A 14,707-nucleotide genomic window follows, 5' to 3' on the forward strand; every position below is an offset into this window, starting at 1 on the left:
CTCCTCCAACAAGATATGATATGAGGAGATCCCCACAAAACAAAGAAGGACTTATGTCATATGGATAAGAGGAGGGACACTGGTTTGGTCGAGATGTACTTATTTGTAGTCTCATTGGCCTGTATATAAGACGATTCATGTTATCACAGAATTCTGGGAAAGACACACCAGTCACAATCATATTGCCAAATGCACACAAGGTCACTGAACGCAATAAGAAGGGGCTCCCTGTACACATTTAGGCAATGGGGTGGGGAGCAAACATATATACACAAAAAGAAAATATCCCATCCAGCCTATCAAATTGTATGGCATTAATCTCACAAAACAAAATGAGGCTCAGTGGTTTACCATAAATTACACATATACTTTATTTCATGTTTTCATGGTTGCATATTTTGTGTAGACTTTTAAATATAAATCGCAAAACTTTAAAAATTGCAGATCACAAACAAAATGACATTTCCCACCACTACACTCCTTACTGTGAATTACAGACTCATTGAAATCATTCAGTCATGTCCACTCATTCATACTCAACCTCAAAGCAACTAATTACAAACAAAAAAGGGGCTAAAATCTCATAATAACCACCATTTGTGAGATAGTGCATATAAACATCAGTGTTGGTCCCAAGACCTCAGTTCCTATTTTGCAGATTCTTTTCATATCCCTCCATTGTGGTTCATTATGAAGTGTGGTGTGTTAGTTCAAGATCGATCTCAACTGGTCGCTGTTTTGTTTGTAGTATATCTCAACATCAACATTTATCCTAATACATCTGTTTGAAATGCATCATGATATACTTCTTTGGCCTATTCAGTGTCCTTCATTCCTGTATATTCAGTTCTATTAGTGGCCTCTATTGAAGTTCTTAGTCTTTTGCTTGTTGAACGTATATTAACATGCATTTTGGCTAAACCGCCTTCTTCAGGACTGCCACATTCTACGACTCTTTGGATTGAACTAAAAACCTGCAAAAATATAACATGGAATAACCAACTGAGCCGTGCCCTTTATGTACAATCATATAAAAGGATGCCATATCCCTTTACAAGTGGGTCGGGACCAAATCCTGCTACAATCATGAGTGTCCCCAGCAAATGAAAAGAAATACTAAAATTAACAGGCATTTAATACTACCAGGGGACCTACAAAATGTTATTTTAATGAAAGGTCCCATAAGGTCCCATACTCCCAGTGCGATTTCAAATAAATTAACCTCCCAATAGTGAAGGTATATTGTTAATTCACCGAAACATGTGACTTTAGTGGGCTTATATACCCCGTGATAGCTAATGAACCCAATTGCGCCCACAAATGAAAATGCACGTTCAACACTGCTACCTGACAACAGGAACTTCCTGAAACTGGAGTAGTCAGCAATGGCTCCATGCTCACGCATGGGAATAAGATCCCTAATCTGTTCAAGAGTAGGGATGGGTGTAGTGGGCTATTTGGAACTGCGTGAAGTAGCAAAAGTTCAGCGGGCTGGCAGAACTCCCCGTCACAACCATTCGTGTTGCATTTTATGTCAGACGCAATGCAAAGTATGTTCGTGCATTAAAAATAGTGCACAAACTGCACTACATTGTTCACATGGACATGGCCATCTTGTTTTTCATTCTGTTTATGATGCTGGGTCTGTTTTTTCCTCCCTCATTAATCTTTTCAATCCTCCACCCTTCTAATTCACCTTCCACTCAATTTTAGGTCAAGCGCTCTAGCCTGTTGTAATCTATCTGTGCATTTTTAACCACGCCCACCGCATGCCCATCACTATTACTCATTCATGGGTTTGCCTTTAAAAAATCCTGTGTTATCATTGATAAATGTTTTACGTTTGTTCCTCCTTGGGGTGGTTTTGGTACCGCCTGGGCTATCAACACTGTTACACGGATAATTGCACATTTGCCGATAAGTTTAAGTATGAGCAAACTTCTCTTTCCTTTTGTGTCTCTCCTTCACACTCATGCTCATGGCGGCTGTGGCTCTTTGAATCAGCTTGCTTATGTCAAATGTGTTACTTTTCATTTTAAATTTTTGTGGCAAGAAAAGTCCAGTTAAGAATTTATAAAGCTAATAGCTCTAACTTGAGCAAATGCAAGACCCATTGTATTGAAATGCTTATTATTTATTTTTTTGCTGGCCATTTTTACGTTTTTTTCCAACTTTGTTCCTGATTTTTGCGACTTTTTTTTTCCTTAATTTATTTTCTTTCTTTCTTCTCCCCCTATTTCTTTTCTTCTTCTTCTTCATCCCTCCACCCAGCACCATGGCAGATCAGGGCAGCACTGGCGAACAGGGGAGCGGCAACACCAGGCACCTCCAGATAGCCAGCAGCAGCTGCCTATCTTGTGGGCGGCGGCGCTGCGAAAGGGTGTAGCCTCAGCCCATCTTTGGTGAGAAGGAGGTGACAGCATTGTTTTTTTATGTGCAGCGCCACCTCCGCCACCATGCTGGCAGCAGGTGGCAGGCCTGGTAGTGATTACCCCTGCTGGAGCATTAGCTGCATTGGGCTAGGTTGTGCCAGTGTGCTGGATGCACAACTCAGAGTCAGCGCACCATTCAGCAGCTGAAGCACCACTGTGCGGATATCAACAACCTACTAGGCAGTGAGATTCTGGGGCTTAGTGATTATTAATTATAATATTTGTTGTGTTTGTATTCTACAAAGCTAATATTTTTTTCTGAATAGCATGCTGCTCATACTCAGCGTTAAATTTAGTTTACATTAAGAATATTATCATGTGATCAGTTTGAGCTAGGAAGGTGCTCAGTGCTACCTAATTGTACTTGTGGGTGTTCACTTTGACTGATTATTTAAGAAGCCATCCTCCAGTTACCATAGAGATTGAGCGATATCAGTGAGTTAGCGTTCTCTGTGACTTTCTTTATCTAGCTCATACAGCCCCAAGCAATTTCAGAGTGTTGTGTCGTACTAGTATGCATCTATGTATTTAAAAAAAGGGAAACTGAATTGGTCCATCAAGGGGGCTGAGAAATGAGAATAGAATCAAAGATCCTTCATTGCAATGCATTATTTCCAAATGTCGTTTTTGTTAAGAAAATGTGGAATAGGAATTTTAGGAGTATAGCCAAGCCAACTAAGTCAATTATACTACTAACATATGCAATCTGCTTTAGATAAGTACAATGTTACTGCATCTGTCTGTTATAATAACTTTGTGGAGATTAAATGTATCACTAATCTATTTTTAGCTTCTTTATTTCTTACATCAGCACCCAAGGGCAAGAAGAGGGGCACCACATTGGTGGGTTTGGCAGGAGCTGGGCAGGTGCCCACCACCAGCACTAATGCTGCGGGCTCTGCTCAACCCAGTAAGTCCTATTATTCAATATTAATATTATTTCCCTAAATTTTACCTCTGCTCACTATTATACTACTTTTAAGTTTGCCTTGTTTACTTTTGTATTACTGTCTCTTTTTTCCAATTCACCTATCCAATTTTTGTTTAATTCCTACTATCCCTGCATTATCCTTTTTTTCTGTTTTTCACTGATAATTTTTATTCGACCTCTTCATTGCGCTTCAATAATTCCAAGTCATCATCATCATAGGTTATATCTCTTCCCCTCCATCACGCAAAGCTTTTGGTTGCTTTTTCTAATATTGTGAACCAACAGAATTCCCAGAGTGGTATTTTTGATAGAAGAAACTGCAGTGCTAACCTGTAGTGGATCCTTTTTAGTTTTAATGGGAATAAGGAGTTTAGCTTAGCTTTCTGGCTTGCAAGCCTGTTCCCCCTGTCACGTAGTGACTTTTAACTACTTAGCTTTCTCTGTCTTAGCCTATGTATTAATTTATTTATTTCAAAATAGCTGATATGTTTATAGTTAGTGAAATTTTTGATTTTACATTATCAGTGCCACTCTGTGAAGGCGTCACTATCAGTGTCAAAGTTAAGTGAGATACGTAGGTATTCACATCATGTCACTTTACCACTTACATGTGACAGGAACAATGTACTTTTGGAGTGAAATATTTACATAATTGCCACCCCAAGCATGCCCCCTTATCTATTGTTTGGGGACATACCTATATCAGGGTTCCCACAAGATCTGTATAAATACATCTCACACAGACAAGGTTATCAGAAGGATTCCTTTCAGATGCTATTGACACCATTTATGCTACACGTCGCTTTGATGCAGACTCAGCCTTTGAGTAACCACAGAGTCTGATCTAAAGACCTCATTCCAAGGTAACAAGTGTTGAGGGGCTCACCTCATGGACCTGTTACTGGCTGATTAGGTTTATCACACCTAGCTCTCATTAGGTTAGAGATTAGGTTCTCCATGCTTGGGTTTTGGGGATATTTTACAAGTCATGTTCATTGTAAGATGGTGGGGGTCTTTGTATTGACAACTCTCATCTTTACAATCCTGCTTCTTGCATCATTCATTATCCTAATCATTGCAGCCCATGCATTTTACAGTAGATTGTGTTCTTTTTAATAAACCAATTGAAAACGTTCCTGTATTTCCTTCATTGCCTGTGTGTGATTGAAACTTGTTACTAAAATGAGAAAATTGTAACTTCTGTTCCACCATGACTTCCCTAAGCTGTCGAATTCTAGAGTGCATACGTAAAGGCTGCCAGAAATTACCTTTTACTGTTAGGGTTTTTGGTGAGTTACTGCTTGTGAGCCAGGAGGGTTGGGCAGACAGTTGCCACTTGTTGTAGGAGAGGCCTACAAACAAAAGTGCTGTCATCCTTAAACCAGCAGTCTCGCATAGGAGCGTGAGTCCAACTACGACAAACCGACCTGTAACAATGCATTGTTGTGGCATTTTTTGATTAAAGACATTAGTAGGAGGTGTACCTCGCATCTAAACACTGTATATTGTTTTTTTCTTGCCACACCAAGCACCAGTGCAGCCGGCTCTGCTGTAGAGCCAGTGGAGCAAGGGGAGAAGCGTTGGCAGGGATAGGCGATTGTAAGTCACATTGCTTGCTCATTGACAATTTATTTTACTCACTAGCCATGAGTTTTGATGAAACATACACTTCCTTTGGGTCATTCAGATAATCCTGGAACATTCTCTGAAGTGTCATTGGTGCTGCCACTTGCTCAAGTTATTTTGCCTTCGCCTCTGCACTAGACTTAAGACCTGCCACTTGAATCCAAGCCAATGAAAAGGTTGGGTCTGATTCTTCTGATGCTGTTGCTGCCGGTGTTCTTGTTGCTGGGCTTGGCTGTTGTAGAAGAAGACTTCCTTTCTGGGATTTGAGGTGGCACCCCAGAACTGCAGAGTGGGACTCTAAGTTCCAGCCATTCTTCCAGTTCACAAGCTTGCTCAACAATCAACCTATTGTATTTTGAAACATTCCCTTCAGAAAAAGGAATGAAAGAGGAAACAATTTTTTGTAGCGTGGATCAAGTAGTCTGGCACAGATCTACTCTTTGGACTTGATAATGCCAATTAGCAGCCTTGTAATACAAGTTAAGCAATAGCTTAGAATCTCAACAAAGGCATGCGCTTCTGGGTTTTCATTCACACAAGTGTGAATCTTTCAGGCCCCTTCTTTAGCTGGCCCTGTATAAGATGCAACAATGGGATAGTTTGGCCCATCATACTGTATTCGTTGCTAACTTTCCACGTGAAAACCTCAAAAGGGAGCAACTTGTGTGTCAAGCATTTGACAAGGTGCCATTTGTCTGCATCCATGGTCATAGCTTTTCCAATTGCACCCACTCCTCTTAGAATGACATAATCATTGATCTATCTGTATTGCTCAAATAGACATTGCCACATATAATAGGTTGAATCCAACATATTGGCACCTCCTTTGTCAAGGCTTTAACTGGTACTCTGTTACCACACTGAATGAACTGCAACTGTTTCCGAGCTTTAAGATAATGGCTTAAATGAGTGCAGATTCATCAGCAGGTGATGAGTATGTTTCTAACTATGAGCCTTACTACGAGTTTGGCAGTCCTTGGATCGCCATGGTGGTGTTGGCGGACCAACTGCTGTCATGTTGGCGGTTAGACTGCTGAATTAGAAGTCAAGCAGGCCTATGGTTCTGCCAGCACTGCCAGGCGGCACAGATCATTGCTTTCACGAGGCAGTACAAATAGGGCGACAGAGCCTGTGTTGACGCCAGACACATTATGAGGTTTCACACCATCAATGTGACCATGGCGGTCCAACCACCACGTGTCAGCAGGCAGAAACAGGGAGCATAAAGGGAGACACTCACCTGCAGGCAGCATTAACGTCCAGTAACGACATGGAGCCCATCAAACATGTCCTGCCACTGCTGATGATCGTCAAAGGACAGGGGAGAACTTGAAGGTAGAAAGGATGGGTGGGGGGGTGGCCTCTTGGGTTTGGTATGGGGTAGAAGGATCAGGAGAAATGGCAAGCTGAAACAAAAAATCAAAACAGAAGGGGTTAGGGCTTTGGAAGGTTGAGGGAGTGGCTGTCTGCCGTTTTGGTATGGATGTCTTAGATGTGTACATGTGGGAGGTATGCTTGTTTTTGGTGTTGTCTGTTGCATGTGTTAGTGTGGGCGTTTTGGTGTCTTGAGGAGCTGGGAGGTAGAGGTGCTGGGTGATGTGGGAGTGGTGGATGTGTGTATGTGTTGGGGGTGGTGTCTGCGGGTATGCAGGATGTGGTGAATGTCTGTTGGGATGGTGGCTGTGGGTATGGTGGCTGTAATGGATATCTGTTGGGATGTTGCCTGTGGGTATGGTCAGTGTGGTAGGTGTGCCACTGATTGTTGTGGTGGCGCCTCTGGGTATGCTTGATGTGGTGTGTGGTACGGTGAGGGTGGTATGGGTGCCTGGGTAAATGGTGACTGATATGTGTGTTGGTGTCTGTTGTTTGCTTGCATGCTGTTATGTTTTGTGGTGCTTGTGTCTATGTGTGCTGCTCTTGTGTGTTGAGGTGGGTGCATACAGCTCGATCTGTGTGGTTGGCGTAGGTAGAGGAATGGGGGATTTGGATTGCGAAGAGGGAAATGGAGGGGGGATAGAAGATGGGGGTGACAGGCTGCTCTCAGTATGGAGGCCAGAGCCTGAAAAGATCTCTGTATGCCAGTCATTGCACCATTAATGCGATCTGGGAATGCATTGGTCTGCTGCAGTTGGATTGCCAATCCCTGGATGGCATTCACAATGTCCATCTGACCCACAGAGATATTTCTCAGAAGGTCAATATTCTCCTCACTGATGGCAGCAGGGGTAACAGGGGCTGGGGTGGATGTGCCTGCAGCAAGAAGATGCCCACCCTCTTGAGTGAGAGGGCACAGCCAACTGGGTGGGGAATAACAGGATAATTGGTGATAGAACTGGGTTGGAAGACAAAGATGGTACAGGGATACGCCCAATGGGTGCGCAACCACTAGGGAGAGGCCACTGGAGGAAGAATCTGATGATGAAGAGGATTTTGATCCTGTCTCCCCATGGCAGTCCCCCCTCACCCTCTGGGTCACTGTATCCCTCTGTGTCTGTGGTATCTTGACCCGAGTTCCCATGGTCAGATGCATCCCACTCAGCTGTGCCCTGTCTCGTTTGCCTCCTTGGACTGATTCTGCAAATACAAAGAGAAGTTGGGTTATCACATGTCCGTGATCACACTTGAACAACACCTCTGATTAGCAAACATAACCATGATGTCAAGTAGGCCGCAGCAACAAACTCCACCTAAGTGGCCCATACATGTTGCATACCATATGCATGTATGGCAACTGAACAGTCAACAGATGCCCACAGGAAAATCAGAATCTCAGACAACTACAATTGCATGGCTGAAGTTGTGCGATCACAGTAACGATTAAACTAGTAGGAGACCTCATCACCCTCAATGCTTTGCCCCATGGAGCATACCTCTGTTACCTGTTGTCATTCAATAGTATGTCAATGCCAACTACAATCCTACAGATCCCACACAAGGTCATGCACACATCTATTTGTCACATACATAATGACCCAACAATTAGAAATGATGCTTCAAAATCCTGTCATGTTGCTGACAACAGTGCAATAGCCTGGAGGAGGTAACATGGAAATGCTCATGTCACACTGGAAGTAGTTCCAATATGCAACTTCACCAAGTGATATTTGTCCCAATTGAGTCAGATAGGTAGTACTAATGTTGCTCAGATATGCCACATATGTGGCATGGAAATAGACACTGTAGACATCATGTGCAATATATCAGGGAGGCATGTCTCTAAACTCCACAAGATACTGAATCAACCAGCACCAGGGAAATTACTACTAATGTCTGGCACCCCTTACAATGACATACTCTGAGTTCATCAGTAGACACCATTAGTCCCCTGAATGATGGAGATGCCCAGAAATGTGCAAGTACTTGTTGAAGGCCCTCAACATGTTGCACAATTGGAAGTTACATCATTGTCTCCATTTTGGTCATGCAAACACAGATGTCTGTCTACGGATGAATGCTTGTAGCCAAACATGTGATCTCAAAATAAATGTAAGTCACTCAGTGATGCATGTCAACAGTCATGTTACAAACCTTATCCATTTCAAATGTGCTAAGCATTTTCCTATATGATTCTACATCAATGGCATAGAAATGAAGATTATGGCTAAAAGCTCTAGGCCTACCTGTCATGTTGCTCATTGCAGTTGTACATGCCAAAAGACATGCTGTGACGCATGTGGGTATTTGTCAGCCAATAAACAATGGTGATACACTCCTGTCTGTTGTACAACATGACATATGACCCCATTTTAAATGTTGTATTCCACACACAGGTTGCCATGCACATATATGTGAGGGAATACAGACCTCAGCCCCTCAATACAGGTAGACCATGCATGAAACAGCAGCTTGCAAATGTTTTGCAAACAAACAATACTTGATTGATCAATGTACCCAGCCATATGTTGTCACTGGAGAGCAAGTTGTTCATGGATTGTACACAGCTGTGTCATAGGTCCCTGGACCAATAGGCAAGGCACATCAGTGTACAACACATGACGTCTACACAAACAATCACTCATCTACTTTGCTACACATGGAGCATCCCTAATAGTCAAGGGGAGCTGTTAGAACCTAACACATTCACTTGGCAATGTGACAGGCAGGAATATGCCCTGTACTCACCTCTTTGATGCTGCTGTGCTGTCCTAAAACACTAATCAAGGTCTGGGTAGGCCACCACCAGAATGTGTGCCATTAGGGAGGTCATGGTCCGATGGGCATCCCACCCACGTTGGGAGGACATCCCCAGCTAGACCTCTGTGATTTTCCATCCACTGTCTCAGATCTTCCCACCTCTTCTGACGGTGGGCACTCCACCAGCTGTGGACCCACAGGTCCCCACCTTCTTGGCGATCACTCTCCATAGTTCATTTTTCTGATAGGTGTTGACCTGCATGGATACAAAAGACAAATCAAGAGATTACAATTACAAGTTTTTTCAGAAATGGTTGAGTCGCATACATGTCAGCAAGACCAAACTAGGACTTTTCTATTTGTTAATACTCCCTAAGAGCGAAACACACAAGCCAATAAGTACAGGGACCTGACTACAGACATATGTGTTTACATCTGCGGACCAACCCACTACCCTGCCCATGGCCTACAATAACTAAGCAAGCTTTCTGACATCAGATAGCCCATGGTCTAGCAACCTGTACTGTGATGTGAGCCACAATGAAATACTACACATCCATATGGCTTCTGAAGGGTAAGCCAAACAGAAGGCCAGTCCTAACCTAAAGGGCTAACCCTCCAGATAGACATGGAAACTGTTTCATTTCCTTTTAAACCCCTCACCCACAGGTGTTACCCCTTGGTGGCATACTTCATCATTGGGTCCTTCCCGTTCGGCTATGGAGCGAGGAGTGCTGCGACCGACGAATTGCGTGGGATCACTTTATGTGTAATCCACTATGATGGTGTATAATAGGAAGAGAGTAAAAATACCTGCCTTCTAGGAAAACTAATGTTTGATTAAAAGTGGGATGAGTGGAAAGGGGTCATATCATGTACCTGCCTTTCTAATACAAAGTCTACATGTTTCAAACATGTTTCATGTTTTCATCAGGACCAAGAGTAACTCCCTAGTGCAACTCTTTCTGTAGGAGAATGTGCCACTGCACACCACTAATGTGTTAATACAGAGAAATACTACACCTATTTACTGGCATGCTTTGGTATGCTGCCTATAATACATGAAAGGAGAGTTAGCCTGCCCGTCATATGGCAGTGTCTTAGATGCTTCCACATAAGTATAGTGCCTTCAATTTGCATATGGCAGCCCCAAACATGAGATTTACTTTTGGTGAAAATATAAATATACAGAAGGGCGATCGGATTCAGTGATGCCTGCTGAACACTCAGCCTACAATGACAGTGGCCCTAGAGGGTGGCACATTTTTTTTCTGCTGCCCTCCATGGCCTATCCTTAGTACCCTATGCCCTGGGTATTTAAGTACCATTTATTTGAGAATGGCAGATAAAAGTGTATCCAATTGTGCCAATGCATTACAACAGTTTTAAGGGAAAAGATCTGGCCCAGGGAACCTGGTTAGCAGGGGCCCTGTGCACTAACAGCTTTGAGACTACATCAAATACCAGGCGGAAAGTGGGGGCTAACCATGACAAAAGAGACCTTTTCTCACAGTTATGTCTTCATCATACGGTTCACATGGTCTTACAGATGTAACATTGCATAGCAAAATGTTGAAATTAAGCAAGCAGACAATTAATTTGTGATAGGTGAATTTACTACAATGCTGATGCAGAAAATAACATTTGGACAGAAAAGAATAAAAAAATAAAGTGAAGGTGTCAGTCATGGTGAATTAAATCACTGGAGTGGATGTCACACCATTGGGAGTACAAGGTTGAGAGTACTCCTCCCATTGAATTTGGAAGGTGGTTGAAGATCAGTCAACGGAGTGAATATGTGGCACACAAAGGAGTTGCTTTAGGAAGAGCTCACTTGCTGGAAGTGGTGGGTGTCTTGCCATCCGCACCTCCTGCATTCTTCACTGGATGTCCCTGCTTGCATGGAAGGGGATCTGCTACTACAGAGGCAGGGGTTTCTAGAGTGAGTTCTTCCACTGGCAGGGCCTCCCTTCAAGTGGCTGGCACCAATGTAGATGTGCATGGTGTTGGTGAGCCAAAAAAAGAGGAAGATTGGTTTTGAAAAGCCCTGCTCAGGACTGTTTGTATGTCCCTTATCACCCCTGTTAGTATTGTGGGCATCCATCTGTTTTCCATGTCCCTATGCATGGCCAGTTCATAACTGCTTGAGTTCTCAAAGTTCAATCAAGGCATGGCCCATCATCCCTTGGGACTTCTAATAGACCCCTAAGACTTGGCTGATGGTGTCCTGGCCAGGAGCAGCCACAGTGCCCTGCACTCCTCTGGCCCACATCATCCCTCCCTTGCATCCCACTCCTATAGCCTTGTACCCTTGCCACAGGTTGCCCTCTCCTACTGGTTCTTGGACCCTCATAGTCCAAAGTTTTGCACTGCAACTCAGGATCCAGGACTGGAGGACACAAGATGGTAGACACTGTGCCCGATATATAGGTCAGGGGGCGAATGGTTGCCTGTGATGTTGAAGCAACCGGAATGGGTTTTTTGATATAGCCACAGAAATACACATTGTTGGTGTCTGACCAGGTTGCGCAGATGGGTCAGAACTACCCTCCATGTCCAGACATCCAGGAGTGTTTTCTTCACTGAGGGCTTTATTCGGGGGGGGTAGTGGTAGTCTCTTCTGTTGCCTCTGTGTGTCCAGTGGCAACTCCTCCTGTTGATGTGAAGGATACAATGATACTGGTTGTATTATCTACCTCCAACAATTTAGTATTACATTAAGCATAGTACTTGTATAAAGTAAATTTGCACTTAATCCTATTGTGGTAAATACCCATGGTATTGGTTGTAATGACCTGACTTCTGAAGCATGACAATTCCATTTAAGTCAAGCATCTGCTGAAAGGTGCATATCAATAATATTTGGGAGGATGGCCTGAGAATGTCATCTTGCCATCAGTGCAGGCAAAACAGTGGCTAGGCAAGATGTGTCTTTGGCCATTTTGAGGTCTAGCTGATTGTGATGCAGACAGCCCTAGGAGTTTGTTGTATATGTGACTTGAGTCATCATGTGGTTAGCGCATTGTAAATGTGTCTGCTGCCAATACCATTCTGGTTATGCATTTTGAGGCCTTTAAGATAATTGTTTTGCACATTGGGTAAGCTGTTCTTCCTGTCCTCGATATTTTAATCTTGGGTTAGCAGGTCAAGATGGAGTTAGGTAACTAGACACATCTCAGAGTTGAGCATGATCTATATATTGGTCACTGGAGAGTAAACTTCAATTGAGAGTTCACAAATAGATGGATTTGGGCAAGTGAACACTAGTTTTGTGGTTGGAGTTAGAGACACAGAAACAGGGCCTGCTGAGAGTTACAGTCATGTCACTTGCTCTAGTAGACACATTATTCAAATGTCATCCCCCACGTAGAGTGCACTACATTTGTCAGTTACTAAACAGGAGCGTTGGAAGATGAGGACATTGGGCTGGTGAGTGAAGTAACAGAGATAGACTGTGCTGGCCTTCACAGTCATGCCACTCCCTCTACTACACACACTATACAAATGGCATCCTCCCAGCTGAGTTAATGTACACTGACAGTTGCCAAATAGCGTTCTTTCGAAAAATGAACACTGTTCTGGTGTATTGAGTTGCTGAAACAGTGCTTTCTGTGAGATGCAGCCAGGTAATTCCATACATTTCACAAACTTTTCCAATGTTATTCCTCAGGAGAGAGGGGTTGGGCTACTTCTTTTAGATAGGTGACCTTGTGAGTCATTGCTCTCACACCGGTTCCCCAGTTCTTTTTAATCACACCACACGGAACCCTCTATTAAAAATTCACCCGGGTATCTGAGTAGGTGTTTTTATTTCCCTAGCATAGCTGGATCCCCTTTCCAGAAATAAAATTAATTTACGCACTCCCTCCTGTTCCTTTAACAGTGAGGTTGAGTCCGCCCAGGTGGCACTGTCCTACCTGGGTGGGGCTAGGTGGTCATATGATGAAGCATGACACTATATAGTGTGTGAGACCACCTAGTCCGTAAAGGAAATCCCCCTCCCAGACCACACACCACACCATAGCGCACCCACATTTTACCTCCAGTTGAGGGTTACGGGTGGTCTAGTGTCACAATTGGTACACTATTGACCTACCTTCGTTACAAGAACCCCGTACTCTAATTTGTGATTTATTCCTCAGGAGAGTACTTCATTTGGGAGTTGACACATAGGGGTATATGGGCAAGTGACCACTGTGCTGATGTTTAGAGTTACAGATGCATGGCTGTTTGAGAGTTGCAGTCAGGACACTCTCTAGCATACACACTATACAAATATTATCCCCCAAGGTGAGTATACTTCATGTGTGAGTTACCAAACAGGAGTCTCTGAAGAGGAAGACAATGGACGGGTGATTGGAGTGACAGTAACAGAGCCTCCTGGTAGTTGCAGTCATGTAACTACCTGTACTACACACACTGTACAAATGGTATCCTCCTGGGTGAGTACACTTCAATTGAGAGTTACCAAATAAGGGTATTTTGACAAGAGAACACTGGGCTGGTGGTTTGTTTTACATACACTGGGCCTTCCTGGCCTTAATAGTCATGTCAATCCCTCTACCTCTCACACTTGACGAATGGTATCCTCCCAGCTGAGTAACCTTAAATTGTGAGTTGCCAGAGGGCTTTAGACAAGTAAATACTGTTCTGGTGTTTGGGGTTGCTGAAATAATGGCTCCTGTGAGTCGCAGTCAGGTCACTATCTTTAGTACACACACTATACAAATATTATCCCCCCAGGTGAGTATACAGGTAAGTTGACAAATAGGGTAGTTGGGCAAGTGACCACTGTACAGTTCATGTGTGAGTTACTAAACAGGTGTTTATGGAGGAGAGGATACTGGACTGGTGTTTTGAGTGATAGTAGCAGAGACTCTTGGGATTTGCAGTCATGTAACTCTCTATATTATACACACTGCCGGAATGGTATACTCCCAGGTAAGTATACTTCAATTAAGAGTTAGGATGTATGGGTCCTTGGACAAGAGAACACCAGCCTGGTGTTTGGAGTTAAAGGTACAGGGACTGCTGGGAGTTGCAGTCAGGTCACTCCCTCTAGTTCCCAACACTTGATAAGTGGTATACTTCCAGGTGAGTGAAGAGCATTGGAGAGATTACAAACAGGTGTATGTGGGCAAGTGAACCCTGTGTTGGTGTTTGGAGTTACAGACAGAGGGCTTGCTGGGAGTTGCAGTCATGTCACTCTCTCTAGTACATATAATATATAAATAGTAACCTACCAAGTGAGTACACTTCAATTGAGAGTTACTAAACAATGGTATTTGGATAAGAGAACACTGAGATGGTGGTTGGTTTTACAGACATAGGGCTTCCTGGACTTATAGTCATGTCACTCCCTCTACTTCCCACATTTGACAAATGATATCCTTCCAGCTGAGTAAACTTAAATTGTGAGTCACCACCGTGGTCTTTAGACAAGAAAACACTGTTATGGTGTTTGGAGTTGCTGAAACAGTGCCTCCTGTGAGTTCCAGTCAGGTCACTCTCTCTACTACGCACACTTGACCAATGTTCTCCCCCCAGGCAGGTGCACTTCAATTGAGAGTTCACTAACAGATGA

Source organism: Pleurodeles waltl, chromosome 1_1, assembly GCF_031143425.1.
Source record: "Pleurodeles waltl isolate 20211129_DDA chromosome 1_1, aPleWal1.hap1.20221129, whole genome shotgun sequence".
In the NCBI taxonomy this organism is placed as follows: Eukaryota; Metazoa; Chordata; class Amphibia; order Caudata; family Salamandridae; genus Pleurodeles; species Pleurodeles waltl.